We start from the raw sequence: 27,221 nt of genomic DNA on the forward strand, positions 1-27,221 counted from the left end.
CACTCCACGGAGCCCAGCGCAGGAGCGCAGCCCCTAGATACGGAACGGACTGCCCCGGGAGCCTCAAGCCAGAGGATAGGACAGCGGCCACGGTCCCGGAGGCGGGCTCCCCTGCGCGCGGACGAGGCGGGGGGCTCTGCCAGCAAAAGATGGGGAGCCGAAGACGGAAGGGGTAACCAAGCACGAACCATGCCCAACCAGGAGAAGTGACACGGCCCAGCTGAGGACGGCCCCGAGACGTGGGGAGGATCGGAGCTGGGGGAACAGGACAGCTTGAGCACCGCATCCTGGCAGAAGAAGCGACTCGGCCCCGCAGAAGACGGGCTTGTGACGCTGAGTGGACGGGAGCCGGGTGCAGAGTACCGCTGGAGGAAGGCGCCGCAGGAGTGGATCAAGATTGCGGGATATCGTCGGCGACCCAGAGGGAGCACCCTCAAGCACCAATACTGAGGACGGGCCCGGCAGCTACTCTATCAGGTACACGGTGCAGGGGGCAGCGGGGGCAGGGACGAAATAATACCAGTGGAGAGTGGCGAGGGGCCCACAGCATACAACACCTAAGGGCCAGACCTCACCGGATCCAGTTGTTTAACCCCTTGGTCAGCCGAGGGGCCCAGCGATACCAGTGGCACCTGTTCCTCCCCCACCCCCTCAACACAGGAGTTGCCTACATTGAGCACTACCGGGGGAGACAGGATAAAGGGAGCTCTGCAGTAATCACCAGAATAACCCCCCAAGGACTGTACTCTAGCAGAGCCAATACACTCGATCCAGAACAGGGGTCCCACACTATGACGGAGGGGTGAAACAAACCCTGGCAACCCCCCCTAACAAAAGAGCAGAGGAGAGCAACAGGGGCTCCATGAGCAGCAATAGGGGGCATGATCCCACCCATCAGGGCTTGTAACTGCCAAGTGGGGGCACAATTAGGGGATACCTCATACCCCTTCTGACCCCAGAGGGATCAAACAGAGCAACAGGCACCCCCAAATAAAGGGCTGGAAGGGCAACACTATCGACGAATCCTATCAGCACCTATGTCAAAATCCAGGGGGAAGACAGCGCAACAGGACCAACAGGCATCACAGAAGAGAGGGGATCAGAGCCTAACACAACTGTGTTCAAGACTGACCGACTGGGGTAAGTATCCTCCCTCCACCCCCGTATGATTTCAGTCCCTCTGGCGCCCTCTCCTCACCTTGTGGTAGAATTAGGCGTGCTCTCCGTCCTGCCTTCTTTGCAGGGGCTTTCATGGGCGAGTGCGGTCCAGTTACTTCACTGACGCCGGCCTGTTTTATATTATTCAGGTAGGTCTTATTGCTGTTCTTTAGTTTTGTTACTATCCTGCATGCCTTTCTTTGTTTAAAATGTCTCTTTTTTCTCCCTGAGGTATGCAGAGCTTCAGCGCGGCGAACTGGCTTAGTTGAGCCCCGCTGGTAAATGATGGCGCATTAAGAGCGCTATGATGCGGTAAGTAAGCGCTATGTGCAGTGCTTCAAAGTCTTGCCTTTGCTAACCTGTGTTTTCCTTCCTTGTAAGTCGCAGTGTTCTTCAGCGCGAGTGGAATGCCCGGAGTGGTGCCAGCCGAGAGGCGACCAGCCAGGTAAGCCTTTTGAGCAGTTCGTAATTTGCAAATGTCTTCACTGCTTTCTTTAATGTTGCCTCTATCTTCCTCTTTCAGGTCGTTCTGTCCGGGAGGCATGCAGATTCGAGGAAGCTGTTCTCAGTAGCTGCGAGTGTTTAAAGATGAAGACTGCAGGTAAGATGCTGCTGCTAATGATGTTCCTTTTGTCTCCTTGCAGGTTCTGCTTCTCCGAGGTTCGAGGGCTTTTGAAGAGGATGCCAGGCTCTAGAGGCCGGAGTCCTGACTCCACCTGGCCAATGGGTTTGCCAGAGGGGGTTTTGGGCGAGGGTCGTGACAGCGCTCCCCCCTAAGGTCCCTCCCATGGTGTTCCTTCTGTCTGGCCCAGGTTTGGATGGGAAGTTCCGATGGAATTTTCTGATTAGACGTGGTGCGTAGATATTCTCATTGGGCTCCCAGGATTTATCTTGTGGTCCAAATCCTTTCCAATCGACGAGATAATATAACTTGTGTAAAGACTGGAGGGGGGGTCTGTACTTCTGCTCTCTATATGGTAGAGGAGAGGCACAGAGGACCCCAGCCAAGATTCTCTATTACAGTAGCAATGGACGAGCAATCAAGGCCTAGCTTCTCAGGAGGTGATGCAGGCTGGTTCTTAAGTACAGTGTAGTCCCCAAACCCCCACAAAGGAATGTCCACACACTGTATTACTGAAAACACAGTCTTTATATAATTAATATTCAAGGGTATGTACACTATCTCAATAACGCACTTTGTACTCAGAAATCAACAATGGTAAATATATACAATTCTATAGTGGTACCACCAATATTATCAGGTCTCATTAAAGTGCATCAACTATACTGTTAGAATGTCACACAGATCAATAACAAGGAAAACAGCAATAGAGAGAGTAGGGAAATCAAGATGGTTGAAACAATAGGCAGAATACTGAGTCAATTACCTAAACACAGTTCTGTGTGGAGATCCCCCCACCTGGGCAACCTGTAAAATAAAGATATAGCACAACCCAGTCCATATATTGCTCAATAGTCTTATTTCCTCCTATAATATTTTTACCCCCCAATGTACCTGGTGGAGCAGAGTTCTTGGAAGAAGCGTCGATGGATCCTTCTTGAGTGACCCCCTTTCAAGCAGGAGTCACGGATCGTCGAGAGGCGTCGAAGAAGGGGAACTTGGTGTCGACGGCGTCGATGAGAAGTTCGAGGGTGCCGAGACCACGACATCGATCCAGGCGGTGCTCGTCGACGACGTCCTGCGAAGATGAGGTGTGCAGGGCACCTCGGCGTTTGATAGCTCTGGACCGCAAAGAGTTTCAGAAGAACTGTGGCCCAGCAAGGGCGTTGAGTCGTCAAAGTCTTTGTGGCCTTCAGGTGGCGGGAAACCCACCGGCGGATTCTCCTCGGCGTGTCGGTGGCCTTGACTCTCTCCGGCAGTATAAAGCGGTCGTTAGTGCGGACAAGGGAGTCCTTCGATTCAATACTTAGGCAAAGGAGCGGGCGGCTTCGGTTGTCGGCGGTATGGCGTCAAGCGGTCCCCTCTTCTGGGGCAACACAACTTCGACGGGCCTCCATCGGTTACATAAACCTGCGAACCCTGGTCGATGGCAATGAACTTCGACGGCAGCGAAGTCCGGGTGCTTCACTTCGATCTCCTCGGCGGTCCCGTTTCCGGTCGGCAGCCTTTCGAGGGTCTGACTCCCAGGGAGCTTCGGCGAAGGTTAGCGGTGCTCGATGGTCCCTCGGAGCACAGGAAGAGGGCACCTTACCAGGTCCTCTCTCAGATCAGTCTTCAACGAATTCGGCAGCTTTCAGATCAGGTCAAAGCAAATGCAACAACAAGTCTTCTTCGTCCAGCTGGGCGTCGAGGATCAGCAGTTCCAGTTACTCTTCAAGTGTAGACACAGCTTCTGAACAATTTCCAGTGGTGAGTGGTCCCCAGATATACTATCCTGTCTCTCATCCGCACTGCTGGGTCACACTCAGCAGCCAATCATACAGAAGGGCATGCATGCAGTCAGTCAGCCAATCAGGCACACAGTGCATTCAGGCCATCCTCCTCCCTCTCAGACACTCACAACAAGGAATGTGGATTGGGACAAGTACCCAGCCATTCAACACTACACACTGCATGCAGGCCAGTTTCGGGCAGGGCTGTCTCAGTCTTTGTCTCTCATACCAGACACCAGACAGCCACAACAAGAAGTGCATATTGGTCACACACTCCATTCACCCAGATCCCACCCACAGGGTGTACCCACTACATACAGTCACTGGGAAGGCTCCAGCCAGTCTGGACTGGACTTCACAACAACACCATATATGGACCTTCCACCCAACAGTCAGTCAGGGGGAAGGGACAGAGTCAGGGCTTCCCAGGACTTTGGGAAAACAAGGTAACAGGCAATAGAAATCAAGAGGCCACAGGGGCCATCTTGTTTTCTATCAGGAATCAACTGATTCCAATGGCAGGGCCTGGGTATCCCAAACTGGAGGATACTCAGAGCACCTGTCAAATTCAGCATGGAGCTTCCACCAGCCCATACCCTGCTCTGTGGGCCACCCACAGGTGCCCAAAAACATACACAAGGGTCACAGGGTTGTACCCTAACCCATGGGTGCCATAAGGGTATCCCATGGGTCTGTACACCAAACCAAAAACAGGAAGAGCTGCACTGCCAGGAGTCCCACATGGACTCCTGGGCAGAACACAATACAGAACACAATGATAAAAGGACTACAGGACAAGGACGGGGAGGCCCTGTCCCTCCAATGCATTTCCAGCATCACAGCTTGGTCCTAGAGTATTTAGAGTCCAAGATATCTTTGACTTTGAATTCTGGTTCTCTATCAACAAGTATGAGTCCAAGATATCTTTGACTTTGAATTCTGGTTCACCATCAACAAGTATGAGCTTAGGTGCGGGTTGCATGGGTTTCAGGAGGGACACATGGAATACCAGGTGGATGTGTAGATTAGGTGGTAGATCCAGTTTCACGGCTGCTGGGTTGATAATTGCCTTAATGGTATAGTGTCCTAAGAATCTGGGATGAAAGGTCCAGGTTCCCTTGATGGGTATGAATTTAGCGGCTAACCAAACTTTGTCTCCTACTTGATAATTAGGGGCCTTTTTCCGGTGTTGGTCGGCGAATCTCTTTTGTTTTTCTTTGGCATGAATAAGGTGTTCCTTTGCCCTTTTGAAAGCCTGACTAATGGTTGTGTGTAGAGTCTTTACCGTTGGTATTTCCAAGCTGGCTGGAAGGTCTAGTTCAGAAGTACGTGGATGTCTGCCATAAAGGGTATAGAAGGGCGTTTGTCCCGTGCTTGAATGCAAAGAATTGTTATATGCATATTCAGCTATCCATAGTAGGTCTTTCCAATTCCTTTGTTCGTGGTGCAGCATGCACCGTAAATATTGCTCGAGTGTCTGATTGGTTCTCTCGGTTTGGCCGTCCGTTTGGGGATGGTGACCGGTAGATAGCCGAACGTCGATCTGCGCCATTGCACAACATTTTTTCAAGAAGTTTGAAACAAACTGGCTGCCTCGATCAGAGACCAGAACCGAAGGGAAGCCATGCAGCTTAACCACACCCTCCAGGAACACTTTTGCTAAAGTGGCTACGTCGGGGAGGCCTTTGAGAGGAATAAAATGGGCCATCTTCGAGAATAAGTCCACAACTACATCGATGGTGTTGAACCCTTGGCTTGGAGGTAAATCAGTGATGAAGTCAAGGGAAAGAGTGTGCCATGGAACTGGAGGAATGTCCAATGGTTGTAGGAGACCAGATGGTTTTTGTTTCTGTGATTTATTTTGTGCGCAGAGACCGCAGGACTGAATATACTGAATGATGTCCTTACGCCAGGTAGGCCACCAAAAGTTCTCTTTCACCTTAGCTAGGGTTTTGGCGATCACAGGATGCCCTTCGATCAGTGAATCGTGATAGTTTGAAATAATATGCTGTTGTAATTCCTTCTTGGGTACATATAGGCGATCCCTAAAAGAGGGTAGATGGTCCTTGATGGTATATTGTTCTCCTTGAGTTTGCCATGCGAGGTAGGCATCAGGATTCATTGTCCGTTGGATTTCTTTTCGTAGTTCTGCTTGTGTTAAGGCTGTTGGCTGATACCCAAGAGTTTGTCTTCAGGTATAATAGGTACTGGGTCTGGAGTTGGATATACTATTTCATCTATGCCCATGCAAATTAAGGCATCCGCCTTTTCGTTTCTGACTCCTGGTCTAAATGTGATTACATAATCATATTCGGCAAGGAAAAGGGCCCACCGTAATTGGCGCGAGGACTGGGCCTTGGCTGTTTTGAGATATTGCAGGTTTCGGTGGTCTGTGATGACTGTAATGGTGTGTCTGGCCCCCAGAAGGTAGTGCCTCCAGGCTTTAAAGGCGGATTTGATAGCCAGGAGTTCCTTGTCCGTGATGGCATAATTCATCTCTGGAAGTGAGAACTTTTTCGACCAGAAGGCCACAGGATGTAGCTGGCCGGTTTCCGGGTCTCTCTGTGAAAGGACAGCCCGCATTGCGAGACTGGATGCATCAGTTTCAACGACATAAGGGATGTCTGGACGAGGATGTCACAGGATTGGAGCGGAGGTAAACTTTTGTTTAAGTTCCTGAAAGGCTTCTTCTGCTTCTTCGGTCCAAGCAAACTTTTTATTGTTTTTTCGTAATAGTACTGTGATTGAGTGCACAACCTGAGAGAAGTCTGGGATGAACCGGCGGTAGAAGTTCGCAAAGCCCAGCATGCTATGTACCCCTTTCAGAGACGTCAGTGATAAAACCAAGAAATTCTACTTCGGTGACGTGAAAAAAGCATTTTTCAAGCTTTGCAAACAAGCGATGTTGACGAAGCTTGGTGAGGACTGAACGAACGTGCCTGACATGATCTTGTTCCGAGGCTGAGTATACTAAGATGTCGTGTCTGTACACTAAGAAGCACACATCAATTAACTCCCTTAAGACGTCATTCATGAAATACTGGAATGCCGCAGGGCATGACTTGATATTCAAACAAGCCGTACTTAGTACGGAAGGTGGTTTTCCATTCATATGCTTTTCTGACTCGGACCAGGTGGTACGCTCCTCGAAGGTCCAATTTGGTATACATCTGGGCATCTTTAACTTGGTCTAGCATCTCAGGGATAAGTGGCAAAGGGGTAGCGGTTCTTCACAGTGATTTGGTTCAATGCGCGGTAATCAATACATGTTCTCAAGTCTCCTTCTTTTTTCAGTACGAAGAACAAAGGACTGGCTGCGGGGGACTTCGAAGGACGGATAAATCCGTTTGCAAGGTACTGGTCTAAATAGGATTTCAAATGAAGGTTTTCTGGTTCTGTGAGAGCGTAGATCCTGCCGCAAGGGATTTGTGCACCAGGAACAAGGTCGATCTGACAGTCATAGGGCCTGTGCGGTGGCAATGTATTGCCTTGGTCCTTTCGGAAAACATCCTGGAAATCATGGTATTCACTTGGCAATGTATTAGTTGCTCCCAGGGTTGATACTGTCACTCCGGGAGTCATGGGGATACAGACGTCGGGTTTCTCCTCTTGGTAATAGCAGGCAGGGAGCAGTCACCGGGGAAGGTTAATTTTCATGCCCGCCAGTCTATCAAAGGGTTGTGAGCAACCAACCCTGGCATCCCTCGTATTAGCCTGAACTGAGGTGCCTTGATGAGATCGAATGAAATAGACTCCCGATGTCCGTCCTGGCACAGCAAGGTTACCCTGTGCACTGAGTTACTGGTCCGGAAGCGATTTCTGTCCCATCCACGGTGCTTACCTTGTCCATAGTTGGCTTAGAACACAAAGAAGCCCCATCTCTGCTTCTAGTTCTTGATCAATATAATTTCCAACTGCTCCGCTATCGATGTATGCTTCAACTGCATGCATTCTTGACGACTGTTGTTGGTTAATTAAGATCACTGGTATTGCAAAGTGCGAGGTCAGCAACTCTTTCTTCTCACTCGACAAACTGACCTCTACGTTTGTCGAGCTTGGTAGTTTTCTGATTCTTTAGTTTCATCCTTCTCTGTGGCCCTGACTGTTCTTCTTGGGGGTTTTACTGGACAGTCCTTCAGGAAATGTCCTGGTTTCCCACAATACAAACAAAGTTGTTGTCTTCTTTTGTCCCGCTCTTGTTTTGTTAATGGAGGCCGTATCCCTCCAATCTGCATAAGTTCTACAGCATTTTCAGGTACACGGGGTGTGTTTTCCCTTGGTCGAACATACGAGGGTCCGTCTTAGACCGGTCTGCCTTTCGGTCCTGCAACCGGTGGTCTAGCTGCACAACCAGATTTATAAATTCTGCACAGTCTCTGGGTGGATCAACCACCTGGGCTAAGACATCCTTTAATTCGCCTCGTAAGCCTCGATGGAATAACGTGGTTCTTTTGTTTTCTGGCCACCTAGCTTCGGCAACCAGTCTGTTGAAGGTAGCAATGTACATTAACAAATCCTGATTCCCCTGTCGGAGGGACAAGAGTTCATTGTCTACTGCTTGTTCCTGGGTATGGCAAAGAAATGGAAAGTTTTTCCATTTATCTCTGGAACCCCCCAAAGTCATGTAAAAGAGGATCGTCATGGGTTACCAGCGGCACCGACCAATCTGCTGCACTACCACACAGGTATGATAAGACAAAAGCTACCCGAGCTTGGTCGTTTGGAAATGCTCCAGGCCTACAAAGAAAATGAAGGTGGCACTGATTGATGAATGCCGCATACTTCCGTGGGTCGCCTGAGAACCTTTCTGGTGGTTCCTGGGGCACTGTTCCAGGTAACGTGATCTGTACCGGAGTGGGTGGTATGGTGGGGTTTTGCATCATTGGATTGCTTCCAGGTAGAGGCGTCTGTCCTGCCGGTGATTGCAAGTATTGCCTGCTAATCTCTTCAGTGCATTCTTTGGTCACTATTAGGTCTCTCCGGAGGGCATTAGTCTCTTGTCAGGCAAAATGAACCTCAGCACGAAGCTCTCCTAGTAATTGGGCCAATTGGTCCATTTCTGATGTTTCCATGGCGCCCAGGTGGATTTGTTATGGTAGGTCTTTACGTTCTGTTACGCTCACCTGGTATCCACAGGGACGCCACCCAGCCGGGTTACTCGCTGGTATGCTTCTCAGCTTTGCCCTGATGCGGTCTGCGGGGAAGGTTCTGCCTGAAAATACAGGAGGACTGTGTTCAAGACTGACCGACTGGGGTAAGTATCCTCCCTCCATCCCTGTATGATTTCAGTCCCTCTGGCGCCCTCTCCTCACCTTGTGGTAGAATTAGGCGTGCTCTCCGTCCTGCCGTCTTTGCAGGGGCGCATTGTCCTTCATGGGTGAGTACGGTCCAGTTTCTTCACTGACGCCGGCCCATTTGATATTGTTCAGGTAGGTCTTATTGCTGTTCTTTAGTTTTGTTGCTATCCTGCATGCCTTTCTTTGTTTAAAATGTCTCTTTTTTCTCCCTTAGGTATGCGGAGCTTCTGCCTGCGCAGTGCTGCAAAGTCTTGCCTTTGCTAACCTGTGTTTTCCTTCCTTGTAGGTCTTGGTGTTCTTCAGCGCGAGTGGAATGTCCGGAGTGGTGCCAGCCAAGAGGCAACCAGCCAGGTAAGCCTTTTGAGCAGTTTGTAATTTGTAAATGTCTCTACTGCTTTCTTTAATGTTGCCTCTATCTTCCTCTTTCAGGTCGTTCTGTCCGGGAGGCGTGCAGATTCGAAGAAGCTGTTCTCAGTAGCTGCGAGTGTTTAAAGATGAAGACTGCAGGTAAGATGCTGCTGCTAATGATGTTCCTTTTGTCTCCTTGCAGGTTCTGCTTCTTCGAGGTTCGAGGGAATAGCTGGACACGGTGAGTGTCACGTTGCAAGCTGCAAAGTAACGCGAAGCGTGTTGTCTTGCTCGGGTGTGGTTTAAATAGCCCCAACAAAATAGTCCAGGTAAAGTAGTCCCTAGGCTACCACACCCAAAACGCCAGACAGCATAGCTTGGTTCTTAGGAACCAAGCTATGTGGATGCCTCCATGTTGGCTGACAATACAATAAAGTAGTTCCCAAGCACATTGTTTTTCATGGTGTATGAGCCTGGCCCCATGAGGGCTTTTAAAGAGGATGCCAGGATCTAGAGGCCCGAGTCCTGACTCCACCTGGCCAATGGGTTTGCCAGAGGGGGTTTTGGGCGAGGGTCGTGACAGCAACAACACAGTCACAATTCGAAGACATGAAAAAGGACATGCGGACAGCAATGCAGGAACTAAGGACGGAGATTACGAATCTGGGAGAAAGGACGGATACCTTGGAAAATATAACCCAAATCCTCGAAGAGGAGGCACAACAGAACGCAGAACTCCAAGAACAACTCCTGACTCGCATCCACAATCTTGAAATACAGTGTGAGGACCTTGAAAATAGATCACGTAGATCGAACATATAAATAAAAAATTAGGGCTGTACCGAATAGCATATTAAGTATTCGGCCGAATACCGAATAGTTTGTCAACTATTCGGCTGAAGCCGAATATGAAGCCGAATAGTTGATTTATTTAATAAATCATGTTCAAACTTCAAATAACACTTTTCCTGTATGTTCTAGGCTAAGTATAAAAGATGAGCACCTTTTATGTCTATGAATCTGTAACAAAACATGCCCTAAAGAGCAGATTACAATATAAGATATTTTTCAGCTGTGTGATAGCAATTTGTCTGGTCTAATTCTATTCCGTTTTGCTAAATGAAGTCTATTATTGCCTTTCTGAGTTCATGTTGCATTGTATTCAAATGAGAATGTCAAAGTATTCGGCAACAGCTGAATAGCAAGAAACTATTCGGCCGGAGCCGAATAGCTTTTTTTCAGCCAGAATTTGGCCGAATACTTACTCGAAGCTGAAGTTCGGTACACCCCTATAAAAAATATGGCAGAAACGGTGATGGACAAAGACCTGAAAGAAGCAGTTCAACATGTCTTTAAGAAAATCCTGGATGCGAAGGAGGATGTAGAAGTAGGCATTGATAGGGTCCATAGGGTAGGTCCAAGGAGGACGGGAGAACCAGGCGCAAGGCCAAGAGACGTCCTAGTAGCCCTCTCCTCATATCCCCAAAAAGAGCTGATATTACGTAAAGCCCAGACAATGGATCACATCAGGATGAATGGGGAGGAGGTACAACTATATCATGATCTGGCTCAGTCCACATTACAGAAGCGCAGAGAAATGGGCCCTTGGTAAAAACCCTAATGTCAAAACAGATCAGATATAAATGGACATTCCCCTTTGGCTCCTGTTTACATAGGAAGGGAAGCAGAGGAGGATAACGTCATGTGAGGAGGGGAGACAAATATTGGGTACACACGATCAAGAGGAAGAACCACAACGGCGAGAAGAGAGATAAAAGAACCCAGAAAATGTCAGAATACACTGGATGAGAGCAGATAGAAAGGGGAAAGCTCTTTCGCCGAAAGAGATGTGACAATAAATGGAGGAGCTCCCGACATTTTCTTCGGAGCAATCACGGTTTGTCCACGCATGTAGACATGAAGACAAAAAGTTGGAAGGAGGAGAGTTTTCCATAATGTAAGGTGCGGAGGGGGGGTGGACAGCGTCTGTGGCACCTTTTGGAACCCAGAGGGGTTTAGTATACCCTACAAGTTACCCCTGAGGACAGGTGAGCATGGCGCGCACGGCGCAATGCCTGAGCGATCATAGGAACCAGGGCTCATTCCAGGGCAGTTTTGGGGGGAGGGGGAAAAGTAGGTGAGTTGGGGTAAGCCTAAGCGCGAGGGGAGGGATACCGGGAACCACCATAGTACTCAAGGAACATATCAAGGGATTCAACCAGAGACTCTTCATTTAGACACATGATGGGTACCAAGGTTCTAACATATAATGTCCGAGGCCTCAATTCTCCTGTAAAAAGGAAAAAGGTAGAACATTTTCTGAAACAAGACAGATATGACATTATCATGCTACAAGAAACACACGTAAAGGGACAGGGCAAGGGAAAGGTACAGTTGAAGGGATACAACCAGATAATACAGGCAAATGCTAAAGACAAAAAAGCGGGATCCTGATCGCATTCAGGGACTCCCTAAAGGTACAAGTGCTCCAAACAGAGGCGGATAAGCAGGGCAGATACCTGCTGGCTAACATGGTAATAGAAGGCTACCCCCTAACTTTGGCGGCCGTCTATGCCCCCAACACAGGTCAGGAGGGATTCCTCAAAGATTTGCTTGAAAAGCTGGAACGCTTTTCTTCAGCGGAAATAATATTGGGGAGAGACCTGTCAAGCATGGGACCCCTCACGAGACATAACAGATCCCAGACAGCAGGGGCGATGTTCTCCCTCAGAGGCCCTAAAAAAGAAAATGTCCAACCTAGCACTGGGAGACATCTGGAGACACATTAATATACCAATCTCCGAGGCTATACATGTTACTCACATGTACACCATACAATATCTAGGATAAACTATCTATGGGCCTCACCGGGCATCCTAGTCAAAACACGAAAGACAGACATTGGCTATCACTGTCCGACTATGCCCCTCTATGGGCGGAGATAGCGCTGGCCCCACGGGCAACGAGGTTATGGACATGGTGACTTCCCGAGGAGATAGTCAGGGATTCCGTGCTGGGGAACAATGTCCGAGAACATATCACTGAGTACCTCACAAACAACAACCACCCAGAGATATCGATTGAAATACAATGGGAGGCCTTAAAGGCGGTAACTAGGGGTCATTTAATTGCATTGAAGGCCCAAGAAGAGAAGCTTAACCACCAGTGGGAAAGGGAGCTGGAGGTCAAAATCAGTAGTATTCAAGCAGAATTATTGCAGAAACCAACTATCAAATTACAAAAGGCCCTGAGGTATGTCCAAGGCCAATTAGAATCGATCCGCACAAAAAAAGCAGAAAGGCACCTGCTTAGGCTAAAACACTGGTATTACACTAAGGCAAACAGAGCTGATAAACTATTAGCCACACAACTGAAGGGGAAACTACAAGATAGGACAGTAATGGCCCTCCGGGTTGTCATGGGGAATAGAAAGACCCAAACATCGAAATCGGGGAGATATTTGAGCGGTTCTACAGAACGTTGTACTCCTCAGTTCATCCGGACGAGAATCTCTAAAAATCATATCTGGAGGGGGTGGACCTTACAGTGATATCCGCCACAGAGAAAGACATATTAGACAGAGACATAACACTAGAAGAGGTCAACAAGAGATCTCCCCAGAAATAAGGCCCGGGCCCAGACGGTTACACAGCAATATTCTATAAGGAATACAGAGACATACTGGCCCGACCCTGACAGAGTTATATAATTCCTTCAAAGATAAACACAACATTACCCCAACGATGAATGAGGCCAAGATGCTGAAAGACAGGGGAAAGACCCCGAATTGCCATCCTCTTATAGACCGATAGCGCTGATAAATGTAGACACTAAGTTGTACACTAAAGTCTTGACCTCCAGACTCACCCAGGTGCTCCCAAAATTGATCCACCAGGATCAGTCAGGGTTTGTCCCCGGTCAACAAACACATGACAATATTAGGAGGGTCCTCCGCATCGTGGAAAAAATAGGAATAACATGCAAGCCGGCGGTAATACTAACATTGGACGCCGAAAAGGCGTTCGACCGAGTAGAATGGTCACTACTATTCCACATACTGAGAAAAATGGGGATAGGAGAGACTTTCATCAAAATGATAAAAGCTAATTATAATTCCCCTAACATCAGAGTAGCGGTGAATGGGTCCTTGTCCAACAAGATACTTATCGAGAAAGGGACAAAACAGGGATGCCCACTATCCCCCTTGCTGTATGCAATCTTCCTGGAGCCACTCCTAACGCAAATAAGGGGCAATCAAGAAATAAAGGGCATAGATATGGGAGGGATTACCCACAAAACAGTAGCGTACGCAGATGACATTTTGATAACAATGGGGGACCCCGAAAACTCTCTCCTTATCCTCATGCATGAGATTGACAAATTCGGTTCTATATCCGGAATTAAGATAAATAGGCAGAAATCAGAAATTCTGATACTTGCGGGTGATACAACACGAATTCACTCGGTAGCGGACAACCTCCAACTAAAACTTGCTACAACAGGGACCAAATACTTGGATGTTACCCTTACACACAAAATACAGCAACTATACTCTCAAAACGACCCGAATCTATTGCAACAAATTAAAAGGGACATGGAAAGGTGGAACCCGTTATCGATATCTTGCTGGGGGCGGATAACTGTCATCAAGCTGTCCATCCTACCCAAACTTGTGTATGTATTTCATGCTCTGCCAATAAGACTCCCACTGTCATTCTTTAAATATTCAACGAAAGCAGTCAAGGAATACATCTGGCAAGGGAAAACCCCTAGAGTCTCAAGCTCGGTTCTAACTGCCTCCCGGAAAGATGGGGGTTGCGCACTGCCCGACTTTAGAAGATATTATGAGGCAGCCTAACTATGGGTGCTGAAGGAATGGATCCCGGACAACTCCCAAAAATTGTGGGCCGACCAAGACAGGGCAGTGGAGACAACCCCAACAAGACATATGCTATGGGCGGGGAAGACACATAGACATCCAAACCTTCACATAAGCGAAATTATGCAGGCAACACTAGAAATATGGGACGGAGCAACTAGGAAAGATACCCTAACCAAAGACCCAGCCCCATTCATGCCGCTATTTAGAAACCCGGAATTTCCGCCGGGTCTAGAAAAAAAGGCTTTTAAAAAATGGGAGGAAGCGGGATGCTATATGGTTGGGGACATGTATCAGGACCAACAGATAAGGTCCTTTGAAGACTGTACTGCCCTGATGCACCTGAAGGGGAAGAATAGGTATAAATATGACCAACTGTATCACTGGCTAGATACATCAAGAATACGACTAGCGGCCACCAGAGAACTAACCCCGTTCAAACACTACATCATGTCAAATGACGGGACAAAGAAGTTAATCTCGAACACATATAGATTTATCAACTCCACAGAGGAGAAGTTCACATGGCAAAATATCAAGAGATGGGAAAAGACTTTGAGAAGGACAATCCCAAGGAGTCGATGGGAATACACATGGGGAATGATATCCAAATTTACGAGAGCAATACACTCAAAGGAAATGTGGATGAAAATCCTCCTGCAATGGCACTACACACCAGAAAGGCTCCACGTGATGTTCCGTGATTCCCCCAACAAATGCTGGAGGGCATGTGGCGGGGAAGGTAATTGGCGACACATCTGGTGGGACTGCCCAAAAATACAACAATATTGGAGTGAGGTGAAGAACCACATGAACTCAATGTTCCCTGGGGCAGGGGCTCTGGGAGAGAAGGTGTGCCTTTGTGGGATCTGGGACCCTAAAGATAAAACCCTCACCAAAACACAGAAAATAAATTTCATGGGACTTCTAATTGGGGTGTGGTTGGAAATCACCCAAAAATGGAAGCAAATAACCCCGCCCATTGCATTAGACTGGATACGTAGAGTGTGCTCCCACATAACGATGGAACACATTACTTACAACCTGCAAGGGGGATATCAGAAATTTAGGGAGGAATGGTCAGACACGTTGGAGTATCTACAAAGTGACTATATGGAACAATGGTGCCCACACAAAATTAGGATTCTTGATATGTTCAGATAAGAGACTGCGTTACAAACAGAGACCAAACCGATGGGTGGAATATCCCAGGGGGAGGGAATGGGGGGAATGGGGTTGTGTTTCTAATTGTTCTGTTGTAAAACTTAATAAAAATATTTAAAAAAAAAAAATAACATTCGTTACCTAGCGATTTCCCTCAACGTGCCCCAGAATTACCTGTTTCTGGCCAACTCACCCGTTTATCCTGGCGTCTCCTTCTGACTTGCTGGTAAACCTCCTGCTTCACTCTGCAGGACTTCCTCTGCCTGTGACAGCTTGGGTCAGTCTGCTGCCACTCGCACTAAGCTTCTGCAGCTCTGTGTACTTCCCAGTATGGATGTGTTACCAGAGCAGTTCAGGGCGCGTAGAGAGCCTCTCTCTCACGGGCTGGCTGGCTTAAATACCACTTGCCGCGGCGCGTCCTCTGCATATATCAGGAATCCCACCTCCTACCTCAACTTCTGCATCATGTCATGCTGCCGCCACATCACCTTGCTGCTTCCAGCTCTTGTCACGTGTTGGAATTCCATCTATTTCTTCTCTACGGTCACTATCTTTCAGTAAAGCTAAAAACATATATTTTCTCCCCCTCACGACTTTGTTCTTGGGGCTTATCCCATTCACCTAAATCCGATCGTTGTCTAATTGCATCAACAACCTCATCAGTGTCTTTTCCACTCATTCCTACTAACAATGTCATTATAACATTTTTGTATGCGAGAGGGGCTGTGCATATAAGTGAATTTCTAGCTGAGACAGACAAATGTATCATACCCATATGTTCGAGATGAATAGCCTCCATCATAGCATGTTCCCTCATCCTTTGTATAGCTTCTTTCAAGGTACACCAGTTTTTATCATTAGTCGGCCAGTCTGACGTACTTGGATATTTGTGATTACATCCTTGTGCAGCCAATTGCAAAAGAGACAATTGTGCGTCATCACCATTATGATCACGAGAAGAACCTGCACCCAGGGTCTCGTGAATTTGAACATCATTAGACAAAGGCAAAAACCTAGCAAAATCTGTTGTATCGACTAAAAGGCCCACATCACACCTATCAAACATTCTGACCATCCAAACCAACAAAGATTCCCACGACCTCTGTTTTTATCTATTGATAATTTCACCAATTTCTTGTTGTTAGTAATCTTCAAGGGCGGTCATATCTATAACACTGCATCCTGGATTCAATGGATGGCGAGCCATTTTCCTGCGAATTATGGGATTAGCCGTCACTTCTTTACATTTAGTTTTCGCTTTTGGTGTAGGATGTGATGTATCAGACTCACTACTTGTAGTAGTACTCTCAAAAACATCACCATCCCATTTATCAGGATCCCAATTAATATCTGCGGCCGCAATTAGTGTTACTACCTTACGCGAATTAACCCTGCCTCTCCTTTTCCAGTATTTATATCGTGTAACTCTAACCGCAGTATATTCAGCCACAGCTTGATATTTATCTGCTTTATCTTGCTATAACTTCAATTGAAGCTGTTGCATCAAAGCAATCTGTCTTTTCAGCAGCTAATTATTTTTCTAACTTTTGCACCGAACCGTGCATTTCTACATTTAGTTGATGCATTTTCCTGAAAGCATGCAATAAAATCCATCCCCTTCGTCCGAGAGCTGAACACTCCTTCCCCTTCTCCATGGGGACCAATTGTAAACATTTAATTAATTCATCCGGACTTGCTTCTCCTATGCTAGTATCCCATGTTTCACTTAATCTCGCACCACAAGCCCAAGTCTGTGCAATTTTATCATAAGGGATTTTTGACCATCCTGGGATTGTTACTTCTGGGCAATCTGAGCCAGCGGAGCTACTCTTCTTTTTAAAAAAAGAAGCCATAACAATCTCATCACTTGCACCCAGAGTAATATGTCTGTTCACACGGAAGAACCACGGAAGAACCCACCGTTTCACTGATAGCCTTGTGAACGTAAGGCAGAATTTCCATCAACAGCCACATCTTTTTTCGTGGTGGTTGGAACCGTGGTGTGAGGCGGACTGCACTGGAAGATACACGTTACGCGAGCACTGGTAAGCAAAAGGCGGGGAGTGACGAGGGGAGCAAATTGATAAAGCTCCCCACTAGCAACGCTTTAAGAAATAAAGTTACTTACCTCTGCAGCCCTAAACTATATGTTTTTGGTAAACAATAGAGGTCATTTTGGTTACTACATATACAGTAAAGCAGAATCATTGGGAATTTATCATCCAAAAACAAACACCGGAGCAAGCTGTAAAACATAAGCGCCCTAATTTACGCAGCAGCAACAGGTATACTGCCTTTAAAAGTGCAAAAAGTGACCAGCCATCTCAAGCCGATATCACTGCCTTTTTTGGAGCCCAAGATAAGTCTTCGCATAGACATTCATTAGAAACAAGAGAGTCTGACAAGGATAAACGCTTGTCGGACATAATAGATAACAACAACTCACTACTGAGCTTAGTGAAAGATTTGAAAAGAGCTTCTTTGGGCGGTGGAAAAAGGCTATGAAACAAAGAAACTCCTGAAGCCAACGAGGGCATCAGTTTGTCTTATTCTCCAGATATGTCAGTCTTTGCAACATACTCAGACACATCGGATACTTCTCTTTCTGAGAAGGTAACTGAGTCCAATATTGTTAGGGAGAATTCTCTGTTTAGGCTGAATTTCCTAACCTAGTGAGTCCCCCAGCAGCTTTGCTGGATTTTTGGGGTTTATTTTTTTCTCCTGCCAAGAGTGAGACTCTTTTACCCTCACTCTTGGACATGATTTGAGTGTGTCTCTTTGACTCTAGATGTGTTTAATGGGCTATGGGGTCTTTTACTCCATAGCGCTTCATGTGTTTTTGTGATGTGTGTTACACAGCACCCTCAGTGCAGTAACACAGGGGTGTCATAGTGACCCCCCAGTATAGACTCCATACCCTGGGACTGACTACTGTCTCCGAGGGCATGTAAAGTCACCATTGACTTTACTAGTCTCAAATTCTGAACAGAACCAGTACAAACCATCATATTGTGGACGTACTGGCCGGGGGCAATTCGATTGCCCCGGGGTCTGTTAGTTGGGGGGGCACGTCTCCGTCCCCCTGATCGAGTTTTGGCTGGTGGCAGTGGATACTACTTTTTATATTCGACCGCGAATATATCCCTATGGGATTTCCCATTGTTCGAAGCTACCAACTTTAATTATTTAATTCCTATAGCCTCGAACATACCGCCGGTTTATTTATTTAATATTAATTCTCCGGTTGGTATTTTTTGCCAGAACTCGGTTCTAAAATGGCGTTTGTGTTCGCTTCTGTGACTCCAATCCAAGTTGAGCTCTTTGTTCCACTTTTTGGCGGGCTTCTCCACAGAAGCCCTCCAAAGTGGTGCCACTCTGTCTGGGGTACTTAGGAGGGGTGGAGGGGGATTTAGGCACCCTGCACTGAGTTGCCTAGGCAACTCAAGTCGCACTCCGTCATGATTGGCCCAAGTGGTGAGCCGGCCGGCTCACCACTTAGCATGTTTGAGTGACAGCTAGGCTGAGTGAATGGGGGTTTTCTGCATAAAAGCAGGGCTTTGGGGACTGGAACTTCAGAAGTCGCCACAGGACCTAAGAATCCGACGAACCGTCTCACCACTTTTTCCAACGACTGAGGAGATCTCCAGCCCGGAGAGTCTTCCTCCTTCGACTGGTGGGGATAACCAGTCTGCTTCCTTTCCTGCTTCCTGGAGCATCTCGTGGCCGCCTTGCCTGTGCCAAGCACCCCGGCAACCGGGATACCATGTTTTTCCACTACCGCGAATCAAAGGGTAGTTCCTTTAACCGGAAAACTCTGCGGCTGGTTTCTTCCCTGGCAGTGCAACGACCTGCATCTTTCCTCCACGTCGAGATCTTCTCTTCCTCTGGACGACGCCGCGACTTGCAACCGCTGCCAGGAACAACTGCCCCCGCTGGAGGATCCTTTCCACATAAGGTACCGTGTTCTGCCTGGCTTCCCTTGCAACCGACTGTACGGGGTAGCTTTAGCCCCCGGCTTTCGACCCTGGGTTAGCCTGGGACACCCTGGCTAAACTTTTCTGAAACCTAACTAAAACCTTTCTGAACTCCCTGCAAGACTTTTTAAGCCTGTTGTCATTGTGTGATCTTGGGTGCATTTGTGCCCTGCTCTCTCCAAGAGTGGGCCCGACCGATGAACTTTGGCTCACAAGTAACTTTTGACTTTCCTGCCTTGCATAAGAGTTCCCAAGTATTAGTGGGGTGTATTTTCCTACATTCTGCCTTTTTCCCTCCCTTTTTCGTTAACTTATTGGAGTGCCATCTATAGTTAAGCGCTCACCTCTGTCTGGAAATAAGTGGTGTTAACTAAGGAATAAGGAATGTATATATAATAATAGTAACTGTGTTTAGAGTGATTTACAATAATAGCGCTGGAGTGTTTCAAAAAGTGTGCTTTTAAATAAATAATTATATACCTTGATACCAAAGCTCTGGTCAGTGTTTGCTTGTGCTATTGTTTCTGAGTGCCTATTGTGTATACTTTGCATACTGCCTAACTCTTCTTGAGGGAAGTCTGACTGCTCAGCCACAGCTACCAGGTAAATCGGGGTGGTACAGACTGCTACCAAGTGGGTTTACTGCCAACACCTGTAGTCCTAAATCTTTTGCAGTGGTCCCCAAGGGAACTGCACAGGTTTCTGCCTAACAAATATGGTGGATGAAGTTACTTTGCACGAGGACACAGTCATAAAAAGTCACTTGACGGCATTGGAATGTACGATTGACGTTCAAGCCGCACTAATAGCTTCTATAAAAGCAGATATTGGAGACAGTCAAAGATCTCCAGTAAGCTGTTAGGAATAAGAACAGCACTGTTCAAAAAAATTAACAACTTTCTAAATAAAAAAAGAAAGCAATCAGATACCGAATGAGGTAAAGGAGACCTCAATAATGAGAAAAACAAGGAGAAACAAAATCAAGGATATCATGATCCAAACAAAAAAGGGGAGGTTCGAGGGCTACCTGGCAAGGAAAAAAGGGACTGGGACTTTGAGGAGGAACAGATATCTCAGCCTACAGAACTTAAGAAGGTGCTAAAGAATAAACAATCGCCTAAGAGAAACCAGGGTATGCCATCTTTTAAAACACGGGAACCCCTAAAGCAGAAAAGGCTGCCCGAATGTAAAGGTTTTGACCATCCGAGGAAGGAGGGATCCAGATCCATGCAAAATAAAGGAGAGAGAGAGACACATGACGCAGACAGGAACTCACCAGCACAACGAGAGGAGCCACTAAAGAGAGACCCGATGAAGGGAATAATTTTGCCACGGACATTGAAGCCTCCAGAGACAGAAGGGGTGAGGAACGAACTACCAAAAAAAGTGGAAGGTGTTTGTCCTAAGCAAACTCCTGTGGAGGACCATTTTGAAATGCCAATTATCCACCCTGGTGCTTTGAAAGATGATGGGACATGGGTAATACTGGAGGAAATTGCACCTACAGCACAGAGCCCATTTCTAAACCGATCAGTCCTTTTGGCGATATTTAAAGAGCTAAAATACATGGAGTACATCCAAACTAGAGATATACTGAAAATCAAGTTACATGAATGGAATAGGGAGACACACTGGGCATTGGTGGTGGCCCTATTAAAAACTCACTCAGAATCTCTTCTGATAGCTGGATTCACACTAATAGCCTGTAAGAAAACAGCAGGCACAAACGTGGCTGATGAAGACCAGGCTAAGGAGATAAGTTCCACACTAAACCTGCCAACAGAACAAGAGGGACTGAGAGCCCTAGAAGAGCAGAAGGCCCCTCAGGTTCCCCTGTCCACACTATGGATGCCCATGAATGCACACAGTGGGGCCAACAACAAGTGCAAGTAGCGGGAAAGCTATCATGGTCCTCTTGGAGTACAAGAGGACATAAATCGTTCCTAATACATCCAAAGGGTCAGCTAATGATGAAGGAGGTGGACATTTTTATTCTCCAAGAAACGTGGTGCACAAAAAACGTCCATATCGATGGGTTCCAAATACTATTTAAGAAGGCCATAAAATCCAATAAAGGCAGGGCTAGTGGGGGGCTCGCCATTGGAGTGAGGTCACACTTAAAATTGGACCTTTCGATAAGTACACGTGATTCCCGAAATGTGAAAATAGGCTTACTGCAACCCTCCAGTAAGTTCTCGGAGGACAATAATTAATTATAAATATATATGATCCTACTAGTGGTCTACAGACTGAACTCATTCAAGGGGTAATTACAGAGGCAATAACTAGTTGGATGGAAAACAGTCCCACTGGAGGTATTATACTGGCAGGAGATTTCAACAGACGACTGTTTCAAGAGCCAAATACCTCAAAAGTGGGGCAAAATCATAGTTGGCAACTACTATTTGGCTTTTTTGATTTGGAACCGATGGAAATGCAGACAAGTACGGGGATGGCACCCGCGTGCACTTGGACAAATGGTATATCCTCTTCCATAATCGATTATGTAGTGATGAACAGGGCTACATGGGAAATATGTAGCCAGATAAAGATTATTCACAGCAGAGCCAGTGATCACGGAATGTTACGCTGGACGTCGAAATAAAATGGAGGCCAGGAAGAACAGCTAATATGTGTACACGTTACCATAAATAATCCTAGAAATAGTTTGAGATGGTCACACAGAGACATTGAACGACTAAACGTAGTAATAAGATACAACGAAGGAAAAATTTACTGCCTGCATAAAACAGGAGATTGGAAACTGGAAGAGCTAACAAAACAGATTATTCCACCCTATTTAAACAACAAGAAAGTGAGGTATCATATTAGCCAGGAGCAAGAGCATAAACTATTTGACCCAATAGTACATGAAAGAAAGAGAAAATATTGAAACAAAAAGGCAGCTGTGAAACGTAATTCTGCCCTAACATCTGAGGCCAAAATGTCTTGTATAAAAAATCTGGCCACAAAATATAGAAATTGGCAAAGAACACACAGATTCTCCATCAGGACGGCGAACTGGAAAAATCTGTTTACTTGGTTAAGACAAGATAATAAGGCAAAATTCTGGCGAAATTACAAGTGTTTCAAAAACCTGACATTAAAGATTGACTTAAATCCTATATCGGAGGAAGGATGGGCAAAATACATCCAAAATCTTTACTCACTAAAGGCTCCATCACTCACAAAATCAGTAGGAGAAGTAAAAATAGATTGGGCTACGCTTGATGTATCCTCAAAAGTCAAACTACAAGAAAAGACTAATAATAAAATCAAAAGCCTTCCGTGCACCGGGGCCGGACAGCATCCCAAACTTGGTATACAAAGCAGATGCCAATTTATGGGCGAGAATACTGGCACTGCAACTTGGGGAAATACTAAGGTCTGGCCAGATACCTGAGAGTTGGAGAAAATCTATATTGGTACCAATACTAAAAAAAGGGGACAAACTAATAACAACTAATTACAGATTGTTGGCGATGATGGAAACTTTTTGCGGGAGTCCTATTGGAAATATTGAATATATGGGCAGAAAAAAAGAACATACTGAGCCTATTTCAAACGGGTTTCAGGAAGAGTTACGGAACAACAACCAACATTGCAAGTCTGCAATTTCTGAGAGCAATACGCCCAAAAGGTGATAATATACTATACTGCTGTTCTGTAGACTTTTCTAATGCCTTTGATCTGGTGTCTAGAGATAGACTATGGTTCAAATTGAAAGCCTGGGGCATCGATCCGGTGCTACTATATTTTATACAGGAGCTATATAAAAACACTACAGTGGCAGTTCGTCTAAATCAAGAGGGTGTACTGACAAAATTCATCTCAACCATGGAGGGGCTGAAAAAGGGATGTGCACTGGGTCCTATCCTGTATAATCTTTACACAGCGGATATGGACCGAGCCCTAATGGACACAAGAAACTTTCCACCTACTATAAATGGCACAAAATTGGTTATGATGGCCTACGCTGATGATATAGTCATCTTAGATCAGACACAAATAGGCCTGCAGCGCTCCTTGAACGCCCTGGAAATATATGCTAAAGAAAACTCCATGACCATAATTAAGAACAAGACAAGGATAATGTGTCTTTAAGACTCTCATAGAAAGTCAAAACAATTATCATGGTACTTGGAAGGCATGAAATTGGAAAGGGCAGCGGATGTGCTATATTTGGGCTTTCCCATATGGGCAACACTATCAGTATCACAACATAAAGAATACATCGTAACAAAGATATGGAGAAGGTGGTTAGCTATAAAAACTTATGTGGAGAAAAAAGGCAGAGGAAACATAGAAGGTTTCATACAAATCTATAAATCTAGTGTGAGCCTGGTGATATTGTATGCACTTCAGACACTGCCAGAAAAGGAAGTCGGGTGGTTACCAAAACTGGAAGGCAAAATTCTCAGGTCATTCAAGATGGGGTACTAGAAAATCCCTCTTGCACCTAAAAATTAGTAAAGGGTTAGCCGGCACAAACCCTCTTCTTCAGCTAATGGGAAAAACAGTAAAAGGTGCATGTCCAAACTATTGCAGCAAAGAGCTGAGCATTTTCACAGAAATCTACTTACAGTCCTTGGGTCTAAATATAGAAACAGTATGTGAACGACCGGACTATGAGTCAGTAATCAAAAAGAAAACCAGGTAGGTGGACAAGATGAAAGACATCGACAATTTGTGTAAATTGAGTAGATACAGAGAGTACTCTCATCAAGGATTTGATGGGAGCAAAGCAAACCTAGAACCTACTTAACAAAATGCTCTAACTCTTCTCTAAGGCGATTCACATTGCAATTAGGACTGAATATACTGGGGACCAAAGAATATATGAACAAGTGGAACAGGGCTGACCACCATGTTGATGACATAATGTGTAGGCATTGTGATACAGAGGTGGAAACAATACGACACTTACTGACTGCTTGCACAGCTTTGAAGCCCCTCTATATCAAAGACCATGGAGGACGTGTCTGGCACATGGAGAACAAAGGCAAGGATCAATTCTGGTCGGACCTGATAAGGGCAGAATCTATAGTATACAATGCTGCTGCCCACCACATATGGCAAAAGGCAACAGAATAGATATGAATTGACAATCTTTGGTAACATAAGGGGCATCCATATTGCAAAACCAGACTTCATAAATAGAAACATGCCATCATACCTATATATATAGATAGTAGTTTATGTCCTTGTTTGTAACTGTTGTCATTGACGGATTTCTGTTATTTAAATATAGTAGGGAAAGTGTTTATAATTGCTTGTTTTTAGGAACTGTTATTTTAATTTTGTGATTTTTATATGAAAACGTTTGTTCTTGATTGAATATAAACTAAAAGCATTAATAAAAAAAATAATTTAAAAAAATGGATGTTTCACGTCCCACACATTAAAAACAAAACACATTTTTTCCCAAAGGGTAAAAAATAAATATTATCCACTGTCCAGTATCATAAACCTTAATTTATTAACAAGATTCTTTGGCATCCTTTTGAGCACAAAGACCCTGCTTACAGCGCCAATTATGCATTGCGTCTATTTGGCTACAGGGGAAGAACACCAACACGTCTCCCCAGCTCCTTCTCGCAATAACAAATAATTGGACTCAGACTAGCAGAAGAGATACACACACACCATATAAGGTTATAAAAGAATGGCTCAATATATGCCGTTTATTCATATCATATAATAATGATATAGGTAATAATAAACAAATAGAACACTAATACATGCAAACATGTATATGCGGATAGATAGATTAGAATATAAATTTCATCACTGTGATCCAGGAAGCCGAGGAAAACTTCATTTGGCCACCAAACAACACTGCTTAGTCCGTCATCAGGTAGGCAAAGAGATCGCTATTGTCAACGGTGTCTGATGCGGAGCGTCCTCCCTATCAGCGAGAGTGCAACACCCGGGGTTCAACATCCAACAACAACCTTTCTGTGAGGCCCTCTCCTTTATGGGCACCCCCCTTCCAAATTGTGTTCTGTCCTCGGCCTAATACAGGATTTTCAGTTTGCAATGTTGTCGGAGAAGGCCATTTGGTTTTTAGCTTTCTGACAAGTCTTGCGTAGGTTATAAATTGACCATGGTACAGTTCGTGGGATTCAACCAGGTAACAAAAGTCTAGTATCGCCCCAGCTGGGGCTAGGTCTCTGGTTGTGATCAATCCTTTGGTCTCCCAGTAGTTCCTGCTTGGTTTGAGGTGTTCCATGCCTGTTCCGTTGAGTGCTGCCAACGGTATCTGGGGGGAGTATGCTCATTCAGTTTCAGCACTTTCTTTATTCTGTTCCATATTTGCAGTCCCAGTTGTAAGAACGTCAGAGATTGTGTGATCCTGCTTTTCTCTAGCCACAGCACTTCTTTGAGAAGGTATGGAGACACAGTGTCACTCCAGAGGGTGTGTTCTACTGTCTCCGTATCCGCCAGCCAACCAGCCACATGTTGTCATTGGCCTGCTAGATAGTACAGTTCAAAGTGTGGGAGGCGCATTCCACCTTCTGCATGGTCCCTTGCTCCATATAAAGCTGCTTAATACTGAATTGAGGTCTTTGGTATGAAGTAGGGCACGTTGATAAAGTGATATAGCAGTCTGGGCAGGGCTATCATTTTTTTTTATTTGATTTTATTGGTTTTATCATGAGCAACAAAGAAAAGAAACAAAAAAGAAAAATAAAGAATCAAGGTACATACCAAGTAATACACCGATCGTAGCATTCAGTCACAAAACGAAAAACCAGAGACTTAATGTCAGCTCACAGTGTCAAACAGTTATCTCAGGTCTCAGTTAAGGGCCATTTCCTGATACTCAAAAAGAAAAACTTCCCTTTCCCCCCTCCCCACTCCCTTGTTTTAGCACCAATCCATTTTTCGCAACCGAAGCGCCGAAATGTTGATAAGGCAATATTCTTCACTCTGGTGCACACAGTGATCACTTGTATCGAGAGTTTTTCAATTACTGCTGCCTGAGCATTGGATTTCCGTTACGTATCCTCAGGTTCGTCTGATAGGGACTCATTATCTGGTGTTAAGTGTTGACTTTTAAAGTCCATCCATAGGGTTTCACATTGGGCAGCCCTTCCATGCAGAGTGGCCGTTATGGTTTCCATCAAGTAGATATTTGTGGCCAGGGCAATTCATTCACCCTTTCTAGGCACTGCATTTGATCGCAAGGAGAGCCCTGGCGGCAAGGAGTAGATGGGGGATCAGGCCTTTCACTCTGTTCCATTTGTCTGCTTCCCTTTCTAAGGCAAACAGCACAAGATAGGGGTCAGCGTCTCTTTGAATGCCATCAATTTCCTTGATCCACCCCAGTACTTCGTTCCAGAATACTTTGATGCGCGGGCAACCCCACCACATGTGCCAGTAATTAGCCGTTTGATCACGTTTCCTCCAGCATGTCGGGCTCATTGACTGAGACGTTTTGGATAGTCTGAGGGGCTCATATTGCCACCTGTGCAGGAGTTTGATGGCATGCAATTTGTACTGGCAAGATAGAGATGTTCTGGAGGCGGCCCTGCACATTAAGTCCCATTGCTCGAGGTCTATTTCTTCCCCAAAGTCCTTTTCCCACCTAGACCTCAAGGGCTCTGTGGATCCGTCTCCCGCTGCTATTAGTTCCTGGTACATTATTGAAATGAGACCTTTCCTCTCCACTCTAGAGTCCAATATCTTCTCGAATGGGGTGAAGTCTCTGTTCAGTTTGTCCTTCCATTCTGCCTTCGTCAGGACCCCTTTCAATTGGATGAACTGGAATGTGGATAGAGTGCCTATGCCCAGTGCTTCCGTCAGTTCCGGTAGAGTAATATAGGAGTCCTTCCTCTGGAGCTGGGCCACTCTCTCCAAGCCCGCCTCGTACCAAGATTGGTATCTGCCCACCTCCGGTATGTGATTGTTCATGCCAGGGGACCATAAGTGGCTAAGCGTGGTGATCTTGTGCATCTCCTTGTTTGCACGCCATACACTCCAAATCGTGCTCAGTATAGGGTG

Source organism: Ambystoma mexicanum, chromosome 4q (genome assembly GCF_040938575.1).
Source record: "Ambystoma mexicanum isolate Mex_15411 chromosome 4q, UKY_AmexF1_1, whole genome shotgun sequence".
NCBI classification, from domain to species: Eukaryota; Metazoa; Chordata; class Amphibia; order Caudata; family Ambystomatidae; genus Ambystoma; species Ambystoma mexicanum.